This window comes from Delphinus delphis, chromosome 3 (assembly GCF_949987515.2).
Source record: "Delphinus delphis chromosome 3, mDelDel1.2, whole genome shotgun sequence".
Classification (NCBI taxonomy): Eukaryota; Metazoa; Chordata; class Mammalia; order Artiodactyla; family Delphinidae; genus Delphinus; species Delphinus delphis.
The window spans coordinates 164,996,811-165,022,155 of record NC_082685.1 but is presented as its reverse complement, the minus strand read 5'-3'; the positions used below and the strand labels follow the sequence as shown (position 1 = coordinate 165,022,155).

Here is a 25,345-nt window from a genome sequence, read left to right as displayed (position 1 = left end):
GTAATATCAAATGGCAAAAGCTCTCCCAGAGATCTCCATCTCAATGCTAAGACTCAGTTCCACTCAATGACCAGCAAGCTACAGTGCTGGACACCCTATGCCAAAAAACTAGCAAAACAGAAACACAACCCCACCCATTAGCAGAGAGGGTGCCTAGAATCATAATAAGGTTGCAGACACCCCAAAACACACACCACACGTGATCCTGCCCACCAGAAAGACAAGATCCAGCCTCATCCACCAGAGCAAAGGCACCAGTCCCCTCGACCAGAAACCTTACACAACCCACTGAACCAACCTTAGCCACACAAGCTTTAAATGATACATTAAACAAGATGGACTTAATTGATATTTATAGGACATTCCATCCATAAACAACAGAATACACTTTCTTCTCAACTGCTCATGGAACATTCTCCAGGATAGATCATACCTTGGGTCACTTATCAAGCCTTGATAAATTTAAGAAAATTGAAACTGTATCAAGTATCTTTTCCGACCACAACTCTATGAGACAAGATGTCAATTACAGGAAAAAATCTGTAATAAATACAAACACAAAGAGGTTAAACAATACACTACTAAATAACCAAGAGATCGCTAAACAAATCAAAGAGGAAATCAAAAAACACCTAGAAACAAATGACAGTGAAAACATGATGACCCAAAACCTATGGGATGCAGCAAAAACAGTTCTAAGAGGGAAGTATATAGGAATACAATCCTACCTCAAGAAACAAGAAACATCTCAAATAAACAACTTAACCTTACACCTAAAGCAATTAGAGAAAGAAGAACAAAAAAACCCCAACTTTAACAGAAGGAAAGAAATCATAAACATCAGATCAGAAATAATGAAAAAGAAATGAAGGAAATTATAGCAAAGATGAGTAAAAGTAAAAGCTGGTTCTTTGAGAAGATAAACAAAATTGATAAACCATTAGCCAGACTCATCAAGAAAAAAAGGGAGAAGATTCAAATCTATAGAATTACAAATGAAAAAGAAGTCACAACTGACACTGCAGAAATAAAAAGGATCATGAGAGATTACTACAAGAAACTATATGCCAATAAAATGGACAACCTGAAAGAAATGGACAAATTCATAGAAAGCACAACCTTCCAAGACTGAACCAGGAAGAAACAGAAAATATAAACAGATGAATCACAAGCACTAAAATTGAAACTGTGATTAAAAATGTTCCAACAAACAAAATCCCAGGACCAGAAGGCTTCACAGGTGAATTCTATCAATCATTTAGAGAAGAGCTAACACCTATCCTTCTCAAACTCTTCCAAAATAAAACAGAGGGAGGAACACTCCCAAACTCATTCTATGACGCCACCATCACCCTGATACCAAACCAAAGATGTCACAAAAAAAAAGAAAACTACATGCCAACATCACTGATGAACATAGATTCAAAAATCCTCAACAAAATATAGCAAACACTCCAACAGCACATTAAAAGGATCATACACCATGATGAGGTGGGGTTTATCCCAGGAATGCAAGGATTCTTCAATATATGTAAATCAATCAATGTGATAAACAGTATTAACAAATTGAATGAGAAAAACCATATGATCATCTCAATAGATGCAGAAAAAACTTTAGACAAAATTCAACACCCATTTATGATAAAAACTCTCCAGAATGTAGGCACAGAGGGAGCTTACCTCAACATAATAAAGGCCATATATGACAAACCAACAGCCAACATCATTCTCAATGGTGAAAAACTGAAACCATTTCCGCTAACACCAGGAACAAAACAAGGTAGTCCACTCTCCCCACTATTATTCAACATAGTTTTGGAAGTTTTAGCCACAGCAATCAGGGAAGAAAAAGAAATAAAAGGAATCCAAATAGGAAAAGAAGAAGTAAAACTGTCACTGTTTGCAGATGACATGATACTATACTTAGAGAATCCTAAAGATGCTACCAGAAAACTACTAGAGCTAATCAATGAATCTGGTAAAGTAGCAGGATACAAAATTAATGCACAGAAATCTCTTGCATTCTTATACACTAATGATGAAAAATCTGAAAGTGAAATTAAGGAAACACTCCCATTTACCACTGCAACAAAAAGAATAAAATACCAGGGAATAAACCTACCTAAGGAGATAAAAGACCTGTATGCAGAAAGCTATAAGACACTGATGAAAGAAATTAAAGATGATACAAATAGATGGAGAGATATACCATGTTCTTGGATTGGAAGAATCAACATTGTGAAAATGACTAGAAAATGACTATGCTACCCAAAGCATTCTACAAATTCAATGCAATCCCTATCAAACTACCAATGGCATTTTTCACAGAACTAGAACAAAAATTTCACAATTTGTATGGAAACACAAAAGACCCCAAGTAGCCAAAGCAATCTCGAGAAAGAAAAATGGAGCTGGAGGAATCAGGTTCCTGGACTTCAGACTATACTACAAACCTACAGTAATCAAGACAGTATGGTACTGGAACAAAAACAGAAATGTAGATCAATGGAACAGGATAGAAAGCCCAGAGATAAACCCACATACATACGGTCACCTTGTTTTTGATAAAGGAGGCAAGAGTATACAATGGAGAAAAGACAGTCTCTTCAATAAGTGGTGCTGGGAAAACTGGACAGCTACCTGTAAAAGCATGAAATTAGAACACTCTCTAACACTATACACAGAAATGAACTCAAAATGGATTAAAGACCTAAATGTAAGCCCAGACACTATAAAACTCTTTGAGGAAAAAATAGGCAGAACACTCTATGACATAAATCACTTCAAGATCCTTTTGACCCACTTCCTAGAGAAATGGAAATAAAAACAAAAATAAACAAATGGGACCTAATGAAACTTAAAAGCTTTTGCACAGCAAAGAAAACCATAAACAAGATGAAAGACAACCCTCAGAATGGGAGAAAATATTTCCAAACGAAGCAAATGACAATTAATCTCCAAAATTTACAAGCAGCTCATGCAGCTCACTATCAAAAAAACAAACAATCCAATCCAAAAATAGACAGAAGACCTAAATAGACATTTCTCCAAAGAGAAATACAGATTGCCAATAAACACATAAAAGGATACTCAACATCATTAATCATTAGAGAAATGCAAATCAAAACTACAATGAGGTATCACCTCATACCAGTCAGAATGGCCATCATCAAAAAATCTACAAACAGTAAATGCTGGAGAGGGTGTGGAGAAAAGGGAAACCTCTTGCATTGTTGGTGGGAATGTAAATTGATACAGCAACTATGGAGAACAGTATGGATGTTCCTTAAAAAACTAAAAATAGGGTCTTCCCTGGTGGCACAGTGGTTGAGAGTCAGCCTGCCGATGCAGGGGACACGGGTTTGTGCCCCGGTCCAGGAAGATCCCACATGCCGCTCCGAGTGGCTGGGCCCGTGAGCCATGGCCGCTGAGCCTGCGCGTCCAGAGCCTGTGCTCCCCAACGGGAGAGGCCACAACAGTGAGAGGCACGCGTACCAAAAAAAAAAAAAAAAAAAAAAAAAAACCTTAAAATAAAACTACCATACGAGCCAGCAATCCCATTACTGAGCATATACCCTGAGAAAACCATAGTTCAAAAAGAGTCATGTACCACAATGTTCATTGCAGCACTATTTACAATAGCCAGGACATGGAAGCAACCTACGTGTCCATTGACAGATGAATGGATAAAGAAAATGTGGCACATATATACAATGGAATATTACTCAGCCATAAAAAGAAACTAAATTGAGTTATTTGTAGTGAGGTGGATGGACCTAGAGTCTGTCATACAGAGTGAAGTAAGTCAGAAAGAGAAAAACAAATACCACATGCTAACACATATATATGGAATATTAAAAAAAAATGGTTCTGAAGAACCTAGGGGCAGCACAGGAATAAAGACGCAGACGTAGAAAATGGACTTGAAGATATGGGGCAGGGGAAGGGTAAGGTGGGACAAAGTGAGAGAGTGGCATGGACATATATACACTACCAAATGTAAACTAAATGGCTAGTGGGAAGCAGCTGCATAGCACAGGGAGATCAGCTAGGTGCTTTGTGTCCACCTAGAGGGGTGGGATAGGGAGGGTGGGAGGGAGACTCAAGAGGGAGGAGATATTGGGGATATATGTGTAAGTATAGCTGACTCACTTTGTTATAAAGCAGAAACTAACACACCATTGTAAAGCAATTATACTCCAATAAAGATGTTAAAAAAAAAAAGTCTGTCGGCAATTCTTTGCTGTGTTGGGTTATCCCATGAAGAGACAGATCATGTGTTTTAAAAAAAGTTATGTTCACTTAGGCCTGCAGGTAACAGGATGAGAGTTCAGATACTTCCTTTTAAACTAACAGCCACATTTTTGTTTACATTTCGAGGCTTTCACAGATGCATACAACTTGATGGATAATTATAACATCAACACCTTTATCCAAATTAAACATCCAAATGGAAAAAACCCACATCATCAATAAACTCTTCAAGTCTCAAACAATGTCCTGCAAAAAAAAGGGGGCTCCTTTCAAATAGGCCCTTTATTTCCAAGATATTTGCTAACATTCATCCCCAAACGAGGTGCTTCTCTTTCAGGCTTATATAAAAGACAAAGGGAAGAAAATAGAACAGAAGTGAGTTAATTCTTCTGGCTCACAAACATCTCTGCAATGAGAAATGATGGATGGACCCCACCGGCACACAACCTGAGTGATTTAAACAGTCACTGGCATTCTGTCCTCATGGAACCCACTGACGATGGCTCAAGTCAGAGAAAGGAAGCATTTGGGATACACGGAGGAAGACTTCCGGAAGAGAGAAATGACCCTGTCCAGCAGCACGCGGTGTAACTAGGGATCTTGACCAACAAGCTGAAATCCCTCTACAAAGGAGCGTTCACATAAACCTGGACGCTACGCTAAGGGGCTCGAAATCAGCGTGAGAGAGGCAGGCGGAGTGTGCGGGCATCCCTGGGGAAGGCTGGCCAGGAGTGGGTCTTAAGCAGCTTAGTTATCTGACTTTGCTCCAGCGCCAATCCCCCTCTTCACATCCTGAGGCTCTTCAATTTCAGGGAAGGTCAGCATCCCTTCTTTATCCTGACTGCAAAGTGCATCAGACACTGGAAATGACAGTTCTGCAATGAAGGGGGATTACGTGATTTCTGTCTCCTAAAACACACCAAGAAACCCATCTCACGTTTGGAACCAGTGACATAAACACCTTTCTCCAAATTATACAGTGAGCTAATCATTCAGAGGTCTCAGCATCCAGCCCTGGTGAGGAAGGACTCTGAGCCACCCCACAGAGATGCCTGCAAACTTCTCTAAGATCCTGAAGGGAAGGCTGTGAACAGTTCCATCTTTCCCTTAGCCATCTTGAAGCCATTTCTGGGTTCCAGGTCCTCTATGCTCACAGAGAACCATATCTGAAGGCACGTATCCCGGCTACACGTGCTCTGAATGGGTGCAGCTGTGCACCCAGAGTGGAGGGTCCTCCCCAAAGCCCTGGACCAAGTACCAACCGTGTGTCCATGCCAGTGGGGCATCTTCCCAACCTCCTTAGCTCCCTTTAGTCCCATCAAGGAAGGAAGCTCTGCCAGAACGTGGAGACAAGAGCGGTATTCCAAATGTTCCCATGCTCCAGTCTTCCGCCTGCTGTCGCCTCATGCTGGCTCGAGGTTCTAGGCAATCTTCAAAGTTTGCTGGTGTCTGAAGCATCATTCAGGTTCTTGAGGAACACCAGAGAAAAATGGCATCCATGCCACGACAAGGAACATACACCTGGAAAATCGTCACCAAGAGAGCAGAGACCATCTCTGTCCTCTACACACTCTGTATTCCCAGAGCAGTGCCTGGGATCTGTCACAGAGAAAGTTTCTGGTAAACATTTCTTGGATGACCAAATGTCATCTTTCACCTGGTGCTCCTCTGGAGCTGGACTACAGTATAAACTGATGGCCCACATCATAAGGCAACACCCATGTTAGTAGACAAAGAGATGCAGTGGACAGCCTCAACAGCGTCCCCCATATTCTGCAATTCTATGGAATGGTTATATCAATTAGAAGGCAGTCAACAGTCAACAAATGAGACATTATGCTTCAATCAAGTGCATTTCCCTTCCTTCGAATCAAATCCACCTCCCCGGCTGCCATGTCAATTTAAATTAAGACAACAGAAAGGGTTTGTCAGAATAAAGCTATTAAAAATTAGCCCATCCTCTATCAACTATAGATTACTTTACAACCAAACAAAAAATCTTTGGGAAAAACAGTCATCAATGAACACAGCAAAGGATAATTGTATGCTGCGAATATATTTAATAAGGAAGTGTTTCTCTACACATAGGGAAATGTAAACTTAACTCTTCCAAAGTGAATCGGTCATTTGTCTCTAGAATGATTGGGGGGCAACATGTGTAAGAAGAGATCTTTTCAGGAGGGTAACTGTATCTTTCCTTTTTCTACAGATGAAAGACCCCTGTGATCATCAAGCCTTTCCTGCCCTAGGGGTCCCGTCAACCTTCTCCTTTGACCTTCTTTTCACGTAAACAAAACAGAAGAGGAAAAAAAAAATCTCAGCTGTTCTTTTTTATGACCCTACCAATAAAATTAAAATGTCCCTGTTAGGTATTTAACCGTTCTCATCACCAAGAGACTGTCACCTTCCAAAAGTCTGAAAGTGTTCCCAATTTTGGTCAGCACCCACTTTACCTAGCACGTAATTCCATAGCTCCTGACCTCTTGGCTCACAATGAGAGGCTGTCCTTTTGTTTTCTCCAAAGAATGATATATTGTTTGACCAAAGCAATCAATGCTAGCGGTAGATTTAGGTTGACAGTTTAAAGACATGGAGCACGCTGATCATCTGAACCCCAGACACTGTGGTGGCCAAGATCCCATGACTAATTTTGGATCATTGGAAATCAGCCACCACAGGATACATTGGAACTCATTAAAAATAGCCCAGCTACCCCTCGGAACATTTCAACCTACTGTGGCAGCCACAGAAACGTGCTTCTCATTTCAAAACTGGCTTCCTCCTGAGGAATGCAGTAAAGGAGGAGCATTTCATGATAGGGAAATTTTCAGGGTGCTCCTAAGATTTTTTTAAACAGATTTTTCACTTTAGAGCTAACAGTTAAATAATTTTAAAAAGATTATTAATATAAAATTGAATGTCTTTTCTCTAAGTATAAGCAAGCCATAGTGCATATTGTAGATCAATAGAAAACAACTGATACTATTTTCAGAACACTCCCTGGGCCTCCACTTCACTTAAATGTGAACATTTAATTAAATAAATCCCATTAATCATCTGGAAGCTAATGTAGGAAAAGGAAACAGCTAACAACCTCCCAATTGCTCAGAAAAGCCAAGCACTTCAAACATGTATATTTTACAAGTTTCAAATGTACCTCTAATTATATCTTTATATGAACTCCTTTAGCTTTCAACAAATTCTTAAATGTCTAATGCCAAACTCTTTGATAGAAATACATTTATAATACAAATTGTGTTCTTCCCACATAGAGGAAAGACACAGGGATGGATCTGGCTGGCAGTGATGGTCTCCTTCACCAGGGGTTTTTGAAAAAATCTCACATAAACTGTAACATATTTGGGTCACACGGCCATTAGCAGGCAAATTGGCTAATTGGCAGACATCAAGGTCCATCCCAACAGCTAGGTGTAAAAAGACAGGGTACATATATACAATAGAATATTACTGAGATTGGTTCAAGGTGGCAGAGTAGAAGAACGTGCTCTCACTCCCTCTGGTGAGAACACCAGAATCACAACTAACTGCTGAACAATCATCGACAGGGAGACACTGGAACTCACCAAAAAAGATACCCCACATCCAAAGACAAAGGAGAAGCCACAATGAGACGGTAGGAGGGGCACAATCACAATAAAATCTAATCCCATAACTGCTGGCTGGGTGACTCACAAACTGGAGAACAATTATACCACAGAAGTCCACCAACTGGAGTGAAGGTTCTGAGCCCCCGTCAGGCTTCGCAAACTGGGGGTCCGGCAACAGGAAGAGGAATTCCTAGAGAATCAGACTTTGAAGGTTAGCGGGATTTGATTGCAGGACTTCGACAGGACTGGGGGAAACAGAGACTCCACTCTTGGAGGGCACAAACAAAGTAGTGTGCGCATCGGGACCCAGAGGAAGGAGCAGTGACCCCAGGGGAGACTGAACCAGACCTACCTGCTACTATTGGAGGGTCTCCTGCAGAGGCGGGGGGGTGGCTGTGGCTCACAGTGGGGACAAGGACACTTGCAGCAGAAGTTCTGGGGAGTACTCCTTGGCATGAGCCCTTCCAGAGTCCGCCATTAGCCCCACCAAAGAGCCCGGGTAGGCTCCAGTGTTGGGTCGCCTCAGGTCAAACAACCAACAGGGAGGTAACCCAGCCCCACCCATCAGCAGTCAAGCATACAAAAGTTTTACTGAGCTCTGCCCACCAGAGCAACAGCCAGCTCTACCCACCACCAGTCCCTCCCATCAGGACACTTGCACAAGCCTCTTAGGTAGCCTCATTCACCAGTGGGCAGACAGCAGAAGCAAGAAGAACTACAATCTTGCAACCTGTGGAACAAAAACCACATTCACAGAAAGATAGACAAGATGAAAAGGCAGAGGGCTATGTACCAGATGAAGGAACAAGACAAAACCCCAGAAAAACAGCTAAATGAAGTGGAGATAGGCAACCTTCCAGAAAAAGAATTCAGAATAATGATAGTGAAGATGATCCAGGACCTCGGAAAAAGAATGGAGGCAAAGATCGAGAAGATGCAAGAAATATTTAACAAAGACCTAGAAGAAGTGAAGAACAAACAGAGATGAACATTCAATAACTGAAATGAAAACTACACTAGAAGGAATCAATAGCAGAATAACTGAGTCAGAAGAACAAATAAGTGACCTGGAAGACAAAATGGTGGAATTCACTGCTGCAGAACAGAATAAAGAAAAAAGAATGAAAGTAAATGAAGACAGCCTAACAGACCTCTGGGACAGCATTAAATGCAACATGACATTCGCATTATAGAGGTCCCAGAAGGAGAAGAGAGAGAGAAAGCACCCAAGAAAATATTTGAAGAGATTATAGTCAAAAACTTCCCTAACATGGGAAAGGAAATAGCCACCCAAGTCCAGGAAGCACAGAGAGTCCCATATGCGATAAACCCAAGGAGAAACATGCTGAGACTCACAGAATCAAATTGGCAAAAATTAAAGACAAAGAAAAATTATTGAAAGCAGCAAGGGAAAAACGACAAATAACATACACGGGAACTCGCATAAGGTTAACAACTGATTTCTCAGCAGAAACTCTACAAGCCAGAAGGGAGTGGCATGACATACTTAAAGTGATGAAAGGGAAGAAACTACAACAAAGATTACTCTACCTGGCAAGGAACTCATTCAGATTCGATTGAGAAATTAAAACGCTGACAGACAAGCAAAAGCTAAGAGAATGCAGCACCACCAAACCAGCTTTACAACAAGCGCTAAAGGAACTTCTCTAACTGCGAAACACAAGAGAAGAAAAGGACCTACAAAAACAAACCCAAAACAATTAAGAATATGGTAATAGGAACATACATATTGATAATTACCTTAAATGTGAATGGATTAAATGTTACAATCAAAAGACACAGGCTTGCTGAATGGATACAAAAACAAGACCCATATATATGCTGTCTACAAGAGACCCACTTCAGACCTAGGGACACATACAGACTGAAAGTGAGGGGATGGAAAAAGATATTCCATGCAAAGGGAAATCAAAAGAAAGCTGGAGTAGCAATACTCATATCAGATAAAATGGACTTTAAAATAAAGAATGTTACAAGAGACAAGGAAGGGCACTACAAAATGATCAAGGGGTCAATCCAAAAAGAAGATAAAACAATTATAAATATATATACACCCAACATAGGAGCACCTCAATACATAGGGCAACTGCTAACAGCCATAAAAGAGGAAATCGACAGTAACACAATAATAGTGGGGGACTTGAACACCTCACTTACACCAATGGACAGATCATCGAAACAAAAAATTAATAAGGAAACACAAGCTTTAAATGACACAGTAGACCAGATAGATTTGATTGACATTTATAGGACATTCCATCCAAAAACAGCAGATTACACTTTCTTCTCAAGTGTGCACGGAACGTTCTCCAGGATAGATCACATCTTGGGTCACAAATCAAGCCTTAGTAAATTTAAGAAAACTGAAATCATACCAAGCTTCTTTTCTGACCACAAATTATTAGAAAGGTATAACCTTCCAAGACTGAACCAGGAAGAAATAGAAAATATGAACAGACAAATCACAAGTAATGAAATTGAGACTGTATTTGAAAATCTTCTAACAAACAAAAGTCCAGGACCAGATGGCTTCACAGGTGAATTCTATCAAATATGTAGAGAAGAGCTAATACCCATCCTTCTCAAACTCTTCCAAAAAAATTGCAGAGGAAGGAACATACTCAAACTCATTCTATGAGGCCTCCATCACCCTGATACTAAAATCAGACAAAGATACTACAAAAAAAAGAAAATTACAGACCAATATCACTGATGAATATAGATGCAGAAATCCTCAACAAAATACTAACAAACAGAATCCAACAGCACATTAAAAGGATCATACACCATGATGAAGTAGGGTTTATCCCAGGAGTGCAAGGATTTTTCAATATACGCAAATCAATCAATGTGATAAACCATATTAACAAATTGAAGGAGAAAAACCATATGATTATCTCAATAGATGCAGAAAAAGCTTTTGACACAATTCAACGCCCATTTATGATAAAAAAAAAACCCTCCAGAAAGTGGGCATAGAGGGAACTTACCTCAACACGATAAAGGCCATGTACGACAAACCCACATCAAACATCAGTCTCAATGGTGAAAAACTGAAAGCATTTCCTCTAAGATCAGGAACAAAACAAAGATGTCCACTTTCACTACTATTATTCAACATAGTTTTGGAAGTCCTACCCACGGCAACCAGAGAAGAAAACGAAATAAAAGGAATACAAATTGGAAAAGAAGAAGCAAAACTGTCACTGGTTGCAGATGACATGATACTATACATAGAGAATCCTAAAGATGCCACCAGAAAACTTCTAGAGCTAAACAATGAATGTGGTAAAGTTGCAGGGTACAAAATTAATGCACAGAAATCTCTTGCATTCCTATATACTAATGATGAAAAATCTGGAAGAGAAATTAAGGAAATACTCCCATTTACCATTGCAACAAAAAGAATAAAATACCTAAGAATAAATCTACCTAGGAAGACAAAAGACCTGTATGCAGAAAACTATAAGACACTGATTAAAGAAAGTAAAGATGATACAAACAGATGGAGAGATATACCATGTTCTTGGATTGGAAGAATCAATATTGTGAAAATGACTATACTACCCAAAGCAATCTACAGATTCAATAAAATCCCTATCAAATTACCAATGGTATTTTTTACAGAACTAGAAAAAAAAATCTTAAAATATGTTTGGAGACACAAAAGACCCTGAATAGCCAAAGCAGTCTTGAGGGAAATAAACAGAGCTGGAGGAACCAGATTCCCTGACTTCAGACTATACTATAAAGTATACTACAAAGTATAGTATACTACAAAGATTACTACAGTAATCAAGACAATATGGTACTGGCACAAAAACAGAAATAAAGATCAATGGAACAAGATAGAAAGCCCAAAGATAAACCCACGCACCTATGGTCAACTAATCTATGACAAAGGAGGCAAGGATATACAATGGAGAAAAGACAGTCTCTTCAATAAGTGGTACTGGGAAAATTGGACAGCTACATATAAAAGAATGAAATTAGAACACTCCCTAACACCATACACAAAAATAAACTCAAAATGGGTTAGAGACCTAAATGTAAGATCAGACACTATAAAACTCTTAGAGGAAAACATAGGAAGAACACTCTTTGACATAAATCACAGCAAGATCTTTTTTGATCCACCTCCTAGAGATATGGAAATAAAAACAAAAATAAACAAATGGGACCTAATGAAACTTAAAAGCTTTTGCACAGCAAAGGAAACCATAAACAAGACGAAAAGACAGCCCTCAGAATGGGAGAAAATATTTGCAAATGAATCAATGGACAAAGGATTAATATCCAAAATATATAAACAGCTCATGTAGCTCAATATTAAAAACACAGGGCTTCCCTGGTGGCGCAGTGGTTGAGAGTCCGCCTGCCGATGCAGGGGACACGGGTTTGTGCCCCGGTCCGGGAAGGTCCCACATGACGCGGAGCGGCTGGGCCCGTGAGCCATGGCCGCTGAGCCTGAGCGTCCGGCGCGTGTGCTCCGCAATGGGAGAGGCCACAACAGTGAGAGGCCCGTACCGGAAAAAAAACACACAAACAACCGAATCGAAAAATGGACAGAAGCGCTAAATAGACATTTCTCCAAAGAAGACATACAGATTGCCAAGAAGCACATGAAAAGCTGCTCAACATCACTAATTATTAGAGAAATGCAAATCAAAACTACAATGAGGTATCACCTGACACCAGTTAGAATGGGCATCATCAGAAAATCTACAAACAACAAATGCTGGAGAGGGTGTGGAGAAAAGGAACCCTCTGGCACTGTTGGTGGGAATGTAAATGGATACAGCCACTATGGAGAACAGTATAAAGGTTCCTTAAAAAACTAAAAATAGAATTACCATATGATCCAGTAATCCCACTACTGGGCATATACCCAGAGAAAACCATAATTCCAAAAGACACATGCACCCCAATGTTCACTGCAGCACTATTTACAACAGCCAGGTCATGGAAGCAACCCAAATGCCCATCAACAGACAAATGGATAAAGAAGATGTGCTACATATATACAATGGAATATTACTCAGCCATAAAACGGAACAAAACTGGGTCATTTGTTGAGACATGGATGGATCTAGAGACTGTCATACAGAGTGAAGTAAGACAGAAAGAGAAAAATAAATATTGTATATTAACGCATGTATGTGGAATCTAGAAAAATGGTACAGATGAATCCGTTTGCAGGGCAGAAATAGAGACACAAATGTAGAGAATAAATGTATGGACACCAAGGGGGGAAAACGGCAGCGGGGTGGTGGTGGTGGTGTGATGAATTGGGACATGTATACACTGATGTGTATAAAATGGATAACTAATGAGAACCTGCCGTATAAAAAAATAAAGAAAATAAAATTCAAAAATTCATAATAAATAAATAAATACCTTGTCACAAACAAAACAAAAAATAGAATATTACTCAGCCATTAAAAAGGATGAAATAATGCCATCTGCAGCAACATGGATGGACCTGGAGATTTTCATACTAAGTGAAGTAAGTCAGACAGAGAAAGCCAAATATCATATGATATCACTTATATGAAGAATCTAAAAAAAAAATGATACAAATGAACTTATTTACAAAACAGAAACAGACTCACCAACTTAGGAAACAAATTTATGGTTACCAAAGTGGAAAAGTGGGTGGGAGGCAGGGAGGGATGAATTCGGAGTTTGGGATTAACGTGTACACACTACTATCTTTAAAATGGGTAACCAACAAGGACCCACTGCATAGCACAGGGAACCCTGCTCAATATTCTCTAATAACCTAAATGAGAAAATAATTTGAAAAAGAATAAATACATGTATATGTATAACTGAATCACTTTGCTGTCCACCTGAAACTAACACCACATTGTTAATCAACTATACTCCAATATAAAATTTAAAAAATTTTAAATAAAATAAAAAGACAGGGTAGCACTCACCTTAAGAGTAACAGTGATAAACACGAGGGGTTCCCATACCCTTTCAAGCAAGCAGCCTTTCCTAACATGCTTTTGACTTGTTATGGTAAGTCTACCCCCGCAGGCTTAATTAAACTGGGTGTTCACTCAACGGTGCAATTAAAGAAGAACCCACAAAGGGCACTTGGCCCTGCGGGTCTCCCACCTCCGTCTCCGATCTGAGCCGTGCACTAATTGTGCCCTTTGCCTGGGCCTCTTAATGATGATTTTTGCCAAGCGTCCAATCACGATTTTTATTCTTCCCACTTAGCCCCATCTCCAACGACCTCCAGGCAGGAAATCTGGGCCCCGAGGCCAGTTCTTCTGGCACACATACACTTTTAATTTAAAAATGAAAAATTAAAAGCCCATTGAAAGGCACTTAGCGGCAAATCCAAAACTTGCATCAACGTTCACGCACTACCACCAGAAATGAAAGAGACTCCACATTACAGATCACCCAGGGGTGAACTCGTAGCCTCGCTTTGTGGGTCACAACCTCCATGGTGCCCACTCCAAGGGGCAAGTTGGCCAGTGTCCCAGTCCACTGGGGCTGTGCTCCCACGCAAATGCGTGACATGGTGCTTCGTGGCTCTTCTGCAGATCACAAGCTCGCTGATGACGGGAAGGATCAGAGCTGTGACTGCTTTTGCAAAAAAAGGATCACTGGGTTGTGAGAGGAGGACAGAAAAAGTCAGTATCGAATTTATTAAAAGGAAAAAAAAAGACTAAATGGAACCAACATTCTCTGGAGCGCAGAAGGATTTCCAGCATTCAGGGCACTCTCTTCCTTTCTGTGTCCTTTCTTCATGTTGACCCCAAACCAATGCACCAATGGAGCTGGGCATTCTGATAGAGGACAAAGATATGGGTGACACTCTGGAGAAGTATGAAACAAGATCTGCACCTGACTGAGTTTCTCCTCTAATCCATACTTACTAGGTAAGAGGCCATGATATTCTTTTCCCTCTTGACAGAAAAGAGCAAAGTAATCGGCCACCAGAAGAAAAACTGAGATTTCTCTGAAAGATTATCAAGGAACTCAGGGTCCCAAAGATTAAATGAAGAATGTTTATCTATTTCCCAAACTCACTCCAAAGCTAGTACTACTCCCATTCACAAACCCAAACAAATAAATCAGATATACTTCTAAAGTGGGTTTGAATCTAAAGTGTTTGATCTTCTGTTATTATTTTCATTATATGAGAAAAAAAAAAAGTCCCTTTTAAATACTACGTAGGCCTTGGGAAGTACTATTCTTCCTAATCAAAAACATAAGGTATGTTACTCTCTGTATTCTCTTCCCCATGTTGGGCAAGTCAGTCTCTCCTCTAGCCATGATTTCCTTGAGCCTCCCTCAATAAACAATTAATTCATTGACAGACACTCTTCTTAAAAGTGTCTTCAACGTATTTGAATTGACAAGGTGTCTAACCACTATGAAGACTGACTATTCCCCTCTACGGTCTAACTGGGGTTTACAGCTTTAGCAACTAACGTCCAAGCACTGGTATTTACTCCACGGAGTTCAAAAGAAGTGGACCTTACTGCACAGATTCCTGGGTCAGGGATGAGTGAGGTGTGGGACATCCAGAAGGCCCTTCTGCCAGTACCATCTCTGGGGGGTGTCCGCCAAGATCCCCACCGTGAGCCCTTTACCACCACGGACTTTCCTCTGCACCAAGATAAACCACAAGGAGATGGAAACCCAGCAGGTGGGCCTGGAGAATCTGTTCGAACTTAAATAAAAGTTTCAGGCGTCAGCTTTCAAGTGAATGAATCTTTGCAATTCTTACTCACCAGCTTGCAGTTTCCTGAATGATTTTCTTTCACAAGCTGGCAATAGAAGCTAGGAATTCCATCACTGCTGGCACACAGGGAGTAAATCTGGCTCCAGGCCTGACTTAGGACTCTGCTTGGGAAGCCTTGACAGCCAATGTGCCCTGCCTGGAGGTGCAGAGCTCCAGGACCTCCCATATCCACCCTCACCCAGCCCCATCCCCGACTACGGCACAATTTCCATTCACGAGGGGCATTTACACTGGTTTCAGATGTGCATTGTTAAGGAAAGTGGGGATAGACAGGTGGAGTGGAAAATATTGTCAACTGAAGCATCTGGGTTCAGGTATCCTCACCTTCCTGGCACCAGCTTTGTGACCAGGGGCCAGGGAATTGAGAGTTCAAGGTGGAGAAGAGGAAGGGCCTTGAGAAGCATAGCTCCAAGGCTTCCGATCTCTTCCATCAGGACTCGAGGCTGAGGGACGGAGAGGTTCCCACTGCCTTCTCACAAGTGCTTCTCTCACCCGATAAGCCGATGCATGTTTCTCCCTGCCTGAGAGCACCATCAGATGTGAAACAAATGCTGGGATGAAATTAAATAGCCACCGCATTCCCCTCATACTTGTAACTGACCTAGATGAGGACTGACTTATACAAGCCAGCCAACATGAAGCAGCCCAGGGACAAGACTGAGCCAAAGAACATGTCTGTCGATGACACCTACGATATCACAGCATCCAGCAGCAGCTCTGAATCCCCAGAGCAAAGAGGCAGGTACTGGAGATGCCACTGCCTGGACAAAGCCTGGCAAGTCCCTTCCACATGGGGAAGGGAGTTGAAACAGAGGAGGGAAGGGCAAGAGAGTGAAATTAGAGGCAATTCATATGTATCTCTACCCATAACCTAACCTCAGCTTGTGCTTTAAACTGCAAAAACATGTCAAAGAAAAATGGAAAGAGCCATAAGTGATCCTATGGCTCTTCTTCTAATGGGGGAAAAAAAGGCGCTCTCCACTTGAACCATTCAGGCTCTGGGCATTCAAAACTATGCATTGCGCCACTGGCTCTGGCTGTTAGAAGTAACCTCGCCAGGGGAAGCGAAAGCTCTGCTAAGTGAACAAGGGTACAGAAGCAGGTGTTGTGCACTTTGGTCCATCCCAGGAAACCAGCATCCCTTGGCGAGCAGAGCCATGCTCTGGGAGTCCCAGACCCTGCAGCTCTAATGAGATCAGGAGACTATGTTTTCAAAGACTTCCACCCCCACTCCTGGAGCGATGTCCATGTACCAATAAAACTGGCAGAAGAGAAGTATCCTCTAACAAACGACTGGGAATCGGGGTGTAGCAAACATGGAGTAGCCAGGTGGGCCGATGAGTTTAATGGATTTGATTCGGTTCCGTGGTCTCATCTGGAAACAACCTGGGTTTGCTTGTTTTCATGACAGAGATCACAGCTCTGATACACTTCCCAGGAAGTGCCGTGGGATCAAAGAGAGGCTGTTTGTCCTGGCATCTGGTGGCCAAGGCACTAGGCTTTGTGAAAATCCTGGAAACACAGACACAGTTCCCAGAAAACATAGCAGGATTTGTTTAGGTCATGGGGTTTCACGTACTCTAACTTTAGAGATTATGTCCCAGATTTCTTTTTTTTGTAAACAACTTTACTGAGGTATAGGTTACATGATACAACATTCACACACTGTAAGTGTACAATTCGATGATTCTCAGTAAACGTACAGAGCTGTGTGACTATCCCCACAATACAGTTTTAGAACATTTACATTGCCCTGAAAAGTCCCACCTGCCCATTTGCAGTGCCTTCCAACCTGCAGCCCCAGCCTCAGGCCACTGCGAATCTGCCTTCCGCCTTCACAGGTTTACCTTTTCTAGACATTTCCTATAAATGGAATCATACGACATGCAGTCTTTTGTGACTGGCTTCTTTCACTAAGCATAATGTTTCCAAGTTCACGCTTACTGCAGCTTCTATCAAGAGTTCATTCATCTGATTGCTGAATAGTAGTCCATTGTATTGCTGCTAGACCACATTTTATTTATCCACTCATCTGTTTCAGCTTATTAAATCTATAAATCCAACTAAGTGACAAGGCTTATGGGCCTCATCGCAGAAATAAAATAAGAAAGGCTTCCCTAGTTCTAAAATATTCTAGAATTTCTAAAAGTCTCTGTAATGTGTGAAAATACATCATGAGGATACAATACATTCCCTGGAATTTTTGTGCCTATGGGTGGGCGAGGGGAGGGGAGCTGGTCTCAATAAGTAAACAACATCCCTGAATTTCACTTTTTTATGTTTAATAAACTATTTGAATACACATAAAGTGTTTTATGCTAATCTCCAAGTCCAGCAAGGTCATCAATTGACGGAACAAGCATTTACAACGGTGCAAATAGCCCTGTATTAGGATACGTGAAGTGCACAGTCCTTGACTCACAAAGACATCTTTATTTCAAGACTCTGCAAATAAATCAGTTTGGGGGTATTTGAAACACTTTTCTCCACCTAAATAGTGTTCAGTTTCCACGGTTGGCCCCCAAAGTCTTAGTAAGGTCACAGCCTTTATCCAGGACACTATATCGCAGTCTGTACTATTTATATACCACATAAAGGCATCTACTGATTCATTCATTCACCACACGTATGAACCCAGGGCAGCCTGTGTGCCAGGCGCTGTTTTAGACATGGAAGACTCACCAGTGGCAGTCTCATGTGGCTGCTAAGCTTCCATTCTCTGTTGGTGAAAGTCTTTAAGAAATACAGCATGGGGCTTCCCTGCTGGCACAGTGGTTGGGAGTCCACCTGCCAATGCAGGGGACACGGGTTCATGCCCCAATCCGGGAAGATCCCACATGCCGCGGAGCAGCTGGGCCCATGAGCCATGGCCGCTGAGCCTGCGCGTCCGGAGCCTGTGCTTAGCAATGGGAGAGGCCACAACAGTGAGAGACCCGCATACCACAAAAAAAAAAAAAAAAAAAGGCAATACAGCAAGTTGGGTTGGAGCAACCCAACATCCTCATCACTCTTGTAGGGAAGTCCTACCCCACTTCCTGGCTACTCCTCCCCTTCTATCTTCTGGAGGACCTGCTTCTAAGGTGGGGGCCCCCAGGGGCGATGCAGGCCTGGCATCCTGACCCACCACTGCTGTCTGGCCGTCTCCAAGTCCATCCACATGCTCCGCCCGCATCCTCTGTGCAGAGCCCTCCCAGGACCTCTATCTGACACCCCTCAGTCACACGGGGACAGTTACGCCACTGTGAACTGCTGCTGCCCTCACCACCCCTCTCCAGCTGGCCTGCAACCTGTCCAACCACCGCTGACATAGCTCCAGCACAGTAGGCGGGCCCGTCCCGTGGGGACCTCTCCCTGGCCATCAAGTGCTTCACTGGAGGCCAAGGCCTCTCCCAACTGCCCTGCCCAATTAGGCAAGTACTCTATTAAAGCCCGGGCTTCTGGTAATTTATTCTACCCAGCTTTCCTAGCACTAACTTTCCCAAAGTCAAGTCCACAGCTAGAACAGGCAGGAATTGACAGGCGTCTCAGAAGCAAATTCTTACTCAGTTCCCACATGTACCTCGACTGGCATGAGCCATGGCTTAAGAGCAACGTCTGCTGAACAAAGAAAGGACGGTTGACATCCAGAGCAATTATTTTTGCTTTATGCTACCAGCTACACACAATATTCTCAGCTTTACAATCGGTAAAGTTTTACAGCAGATCTAAATCTCAGCCCTGTAAAAGGAATCACAGAAGCAGGGTTTGATGCTAAAGCCCATTTGGCTGCAGGATGTCCAGCCATAAATGCCCCTGGCCTCTGTCGGGGATGCTGGCCTGGCACTGAGTGCTTGAGTAGTCCTGGCCGTGGGGCAGCTGCATCCTTGGTGGCTGACTGAGCACAGGTTTGGAAGCCCTCCCCAAGATGTGTCACATCTCCAGTTTCTTTTACAGAAAGGGAAGTTCTTTGTATGGAATTGTATTGGGGTCAGCTGGTGAGAAACGGATCTCTTCCGGGAAGTTACAGCAGGCACTAACCATCTTATGTTTCTGCAGACAACTTACAGGAAATGGCTTAGCAGAATTTTTCTTACTGCTTTTTATTTTTTCTGACTCTGTTTTTCTTTGCATAGGCATATCATATATCGTTGCCAAGTGTTGGGTGAATGTGAACTGATTGAAAGAGGCTCTATTTCCTGTGAACAATTTGTCCTTGCTCCATCCTGACGGTCACTTTCCTAGAACTTATTTAATTTCACATCTCAGCAAATACAGTATTATTTCTCCAGTAGAGTTGCCTTCTGATAGCATCAGTCTGCTGGTTATTTATCATACATGTCTGTAATTGAATTACCTATTGCAGTAATGTAATCTACTCTCAAATGGACATAAAAATGCAACATAAAATAAAATTGTTCCAATGTGTACCTCCTCGTCATTCTACGTGAATCCTAGTGTAGCTGATTCCCCAGAGAGATGGTGACAAGTAATGAATGACAGATAGGAAGATAAAGATTAGTGAGTCCATGGCCTTCCAGAAATAAAAGAAATTCACCCTCTAAAACTTTATTCTTTTTTAAAATATAGTGGTTTTCAATATTAATCAGGAAGCCAATTCTAGTACATGTAGAAAAAAAAGAGTAAAGAATGGAATGATTTACTTTTTTCCAAATGCAACAGTACTAACCTAATATATTTTAAAACTTAGGAAAGAGAAGCAAAGTGCTCAACTTTGCTCTTGTCAAACAACCATTAATCTTGGACAATAAAAGAAGGTAAAGAAAAAAAGACAACAGCAATTCCTTTGAGAAAATTTTCTGTTTTCTTGAGCCCACCATTGGGTTCATCCTATTTTAAATGTCACACCCCAGGGAACTATATAACTTGTCTTTGAAGTTGCTTCGGAATACTCTGTGAAATTCAGAGCCAAGTTTCCCTAGCTCTAGAACCTTTAGATGGCAAAGCTTAATTGTGTCAATACCAGTACATTATAATAAGTTACTTGTTATACTGGATCTTCTCTTGGATCAAGTTTTCGTTTGCTTTGTTCTGTTTGGCATAAATTCTGAATCAAAACAAGTTTGTCTATGTATATTCCAGCTTACTTTAATTTTGTTCCTCTTTTCTTATCGTTAGAAATTGATTCTAAGATACCCAGTACCTGATAAATTCATCAAAGAAATCAGTGATATCTTTAGCAAGCACAACAAAAGCTGCTTCTTCGAACTGCTTCCCAATGAACTAGCTACTCCTCACCTGTTGAATTTATCTTTAATATGTCACCAATTTGTGCAGGAATTAGAGACAGCAGATTGCCCCCTATCTACAGCTGATCGTTTCTACAAGGCAGCAAGCAGAGTGATAAAAGCCAGTAATTTTCAACAAAATTTCTGCATCTCAATTTTAAAAGGTTGCCAGAGACATATGTGAAAATGTCTACTTTATCAACAACAGTACACAAAGATAGTATAAACAGCTTAAAGTGCTTATGTGTACTCATCTTAGGACTTAAGAAAATTGTTCGCTTTCTCTATATAAATATGCAAATAGACACGTGTGGGCAGAAATGTACCAGGTTCCGTGCACACACTTTGCACTTCAGTGCAACTCAATTTGCTCCAGGGCAAAAGCTACATTTTAAAAAATTTTATTTAACTCTAAACATAAAAACGTGTCACTTTGGTGTTATAATTATACTCTAAGCAATTTGTCTGCGTACCTGTAGCAACAATGTCAGGAGCATTTTTAAACACAAATATGGTGTGATTTTAGAATCAAGAATTATGGGGGATTTACTGCAGGATGTGGGACTTTTCTCAAACACCTGTGCATAGACTACTCCAAAAACGGAATCCTTGACTCTGACATATTATAAACTAATTAACTTGTTCTGTCTCACAAACTGGAGGATTCTGTGATCCAAATTTCTTGTTAGGGATTAGTTCCTAACCTTAGTTAACTCTAGAGTTGCTGATCACTTGTTTCCATAATGGAATGCCTTTAGACCTTTGGCCGGACCTTTAATGAAGGTCTGTTCCCCCCTCCACCACTTTCCCGTATGCATATCAGAAGAAAAGCCTTAATTTCAATGACTTTATAACAACAAAAACAGACATTTGGAATCATTAAAAATAATCACGAAGTTAATAAAAAATTATGTAATGATTCAGCTAAGCAGCTCTCTCTAGTATCAGGGGCATATGAGAGAGTCCCAAGGAACCGGCATCTGTTATTTTGAGCAATTAGCATACAACACAGAGAAAAGTTTGCTGCTTTTTAACATCTCCGATCAAGAATCTAAAGTGAAGCAAGATTTCTCACTGCAAAGCTGTGAATGGGGATTCAGAAGGTCTACAAACGCTAAAACTTAAGCAAAAGTTTAGAACATGCGTAATTCATCATGCCCCACTGGCCGACATCTTTTAACAGCCGCTGCACTATATGTTTCTATGTTTCATTCTATCCAGACATGGAGAAGAAATCATTTTAAAAGGAGACAGCAGTGAAGAGCACAGGTTTATTTTTACCAAGTTTTGAACATCTCAGAAACTTCTTTTGGACAAAGGCAAGCTTTACCACCCAGGAGACCAAAGTCTTTGCTCACAGCAGGAATCTCACAGCTGTTTGCCATTAAAACAACCAAATAAGTTACTGTAGTTTGTAAAAGGCATAAAATGATTAGCATCATCCACCTTCTCCCTATTAAGGAAGTATATACAAGGCTAAAAGCATGTAAAAGCAGGTATCAGTTCATCACCCCCACAATTCCATGAGTGTGCAAATGATGAGAGTGACCCGTGCAGCACTGTGGATGAGCTGCTATTTCGTGGCAAAATTTCTGCAAGAAAGAAACTCAAGAAAAAAGCTTCAAGGGGCCCAAGCAGTTACATTTCAGACTGCTTTTTCATTTAAGACAAGCATGGCAAAAAATCTTTGGGGGTACAGAATCCCTGTTTCCTCTGCAGTAAATGCAGACATAGACAGGAATAGTTATTTAAATGATACACAAGGTAAGGTATTATCTGCCTGAACTGAAAGTGTGAATTGGTCACTCAAAATAACGTATGATAAAGTTTACCCTCTCTTCAATAATGAAAGTGGCATTAACTAGCAATTAATTTAGCAATCCTAATTAGGTGTTAAAAATCTTCCCTGGTAAAGTCTGTTTTTGTCTTTCTGTGTCTCCTTAGGAAAGACTAACTCTATAATTAATAACATATCTGTCGTTTCCAAAGGTGGCCATCGTGACAGAACTCTTCTGGATAAGCTAACTGTGACATACAATTGTTTTGCTTAAATAAGAGATTCAACATAAACCTCAATTTAAAAAAAAAAGATGCGACAATTATTTGTAACTCCTGGCATTTTAACTAATGTGCACCTGAGAACTTAATGTCAATATTAAACATAACTCACCTTATCTTCACTCAATTTCGATTTCTTTCTGAGTAAATACAGCGGTCACAGGGAGGAAGACAGATGCACAAACAGGAACAGTTTACAAGGATACGTTTGTCTCTGAAAGGAGTCTTTCTACTTAAGGGCCTTGAGTTTGGAAACCACCTTTCCTGTCCCTTCTTCTAACAAGGCTGACAGCTCCCTCAGGTCAACTGACCAACTCCTCCACCATCCTCCACCTCTGTGAAATCACTGCAAGATCCTCCTGGTCTCGCTCTGCTGACTCGGACCTCCACCCACTCACCCAGCACCGAGGGCTCCTAGCATCCTCTCGCCCTCTTCCTGAGCTCGCTCTCAGCGCCCCCTGCCGGGGATCCCGGGGACGCCGCAAGCGCAGGAAAGTTAAATCCCAACTCTGAACATCCGCATCCAGGTACAAAGCGAGGAAAGGGCGAGGAGGTGAACGCGCTTCCCGCCAAAGCCCGGGGAATCGGGATCTGACTGAGCTAGGCCGGGCACCGAGCGCCGCGGGGAGCGATCCCGGGGAGATCACTCCTCGGCGGCGTCTCCATCGCACGTCTTCCCTCCGGCGCCCAGATCTACCTCCGGCCCCGAAATCCTGAGCCAGGGGATGCGAAATCGTGGAGCGGCGTAGAGATGCCCGCGGAAACGGAGTGGACTGGCTACAGCCCATGGAGCAAGTGGTTCCCCAGGCCCCTACATCCCTGGCCGCGGCGTTCTGTGCGACCGCCAGCCTCAGTCTCCCTCATTAACCAAAGCGCTCGGTGGAGTTGAGCCCAAGTCCCACCGCCTCCCGGGTTCTCGCGGGCGCCGCAAAGCCCCAGTAACTCGCCCAGAAAAACCTTGCCCCGGGCGGCGATTACCGGACTGCGAAGTGTCGGCCACCGGGACCCCTGCTTTTAGCTCCCGACAATGCGAGCCTGGACACGCGCCGGCTGCGTGCAAAGACCTCCAGTGCGCACCTTATGGAGGTGTTGGGTAGGGGTGCCCTCTCTCCCACCGCCCGGGCGCCCACCGCGTCGCTTCCGCTCCTTACCTCTGCACACTCAGACCTCTGCAAAGGCAGAGACACAAACTTCCAGCCCGTGTACTAGCTCAACTGTGCGCGCCCCTGCACTGACGGTAGTCCTGACCCTGCCCCCGGGCTGCCCCCCGCCCAGTGCCTGCAGATCGACCCGGCCCGAGATCGACTCGACCCACCCGCCGACCACTGCCGCCCCCGGGTCCTGGCCTCAAAGGGCCTCGGTCGGGGCTGCGGCTACGGCCACGCGGGGACGGGGCGGGGGGGTCGCTCACCAGGTGGGAGGCGCGCTCCTCGTGCCAGTCATCCAGCGCCGGGGACCCGGAGCAGCTCTGAGAGGCTTCTTCAGCGCCCGGCGAGGGAAGTCGAGGCAGCAGCCGCCGCCCCCCGCCACTTGCCCAGAACCACCCCCAACTCGCAGCGCTCCGGGCTGGGGCGCCGGCTCGAGCGCCAGGCGCACCGTCCCCGGGCGCACGGCCGGACCGGGGTTGAGCAGGTTCGCGCCCAACGGGGTCGTCGGGCGAAGAGGCAAATTTGGGTGCTCCAGCCAGCTCCGCAGAGGAGCCCGAGTGGGAGAGGAGAGCCCCTCGGACGGGCCACAAGGGCTGGGCCGTCCCAGCCGAGAGAAGTGGAGGGTGGGGGCCGCCGCCGGGGAGGGACCGCGAGCGGCCAGGGGCTGCGGAGTCCACCCGCGGCGGGAGCGCGGCGCGCGGGAGCCGACGCAGGGAGAGAAGCCGCCGCCGGCGCCGCCTTCCCGGCGAGTAGAGCTGCGCGGGGAGTACTGGCCGGGAGCGCGGGGCCGCCTCGCCCCGCCCCAGGCCCCGCCCAGGCCCCCGCCCCCTCTGCCGCGCCTCCTCCTCCTCCTCCTCCTCCTCCCAGCCCGGCTGAAACCCGAGCGCTCCACCCCGTTTCTGACCTCCCTGGGCCCCTCCCCTGACACCTCCCCTTCCCGGGACCGGACCCCCTCCGCTACCCCGGCGTCCCCCTGGACTCCAGGGGCCCCACTGCTGCCTGCCCAGTGCGACTGCGCCCGAGCCTGGACTTTCAGGGACGCCCTCTCCCCCGCCTTGCAGAGACTTTCTATAGCTCCTCCGCCCCCGGTCCCGCAGCTCCGACGTGGCTGCTGCGGGGGGAGGGGACCTGGGGAGAGTTGGGGGGTCGGCATAAAGGGCCGGAGGCAGCGCGGGCGGAGACCCGAGATGTGGCGCGTCCACTCCGCCGGCCTCAGCTCCAGGTACGTGCGCGTCCCCCGGCTGAATCCGGCCGTGTGAT

General features: G+C 43.5%; 1 protein-coding gene across 1 annotated transcript in view; it reads right to left on the bottom strand.

The window, feature by feature from the left end:
• SEMA5A (semaphorin 5A) overlaps window positions 1–24,748 on the bottom strand; it is a 477,095-nt gene extending 452,347 nt beyond the window's left edge. Inside the window, exon 1 of the mRNA XM_060009673.1 lies at window positions 24,349–24,748. The gene's annotated coding sequence lies outside the window, so the exon portion shown is untranslated. The remainder of the gene's footprint in view (window positions 1–24,348) is intronic.
• Window positions 24,749–25,345: the final 597 nt, after the last annotated feature.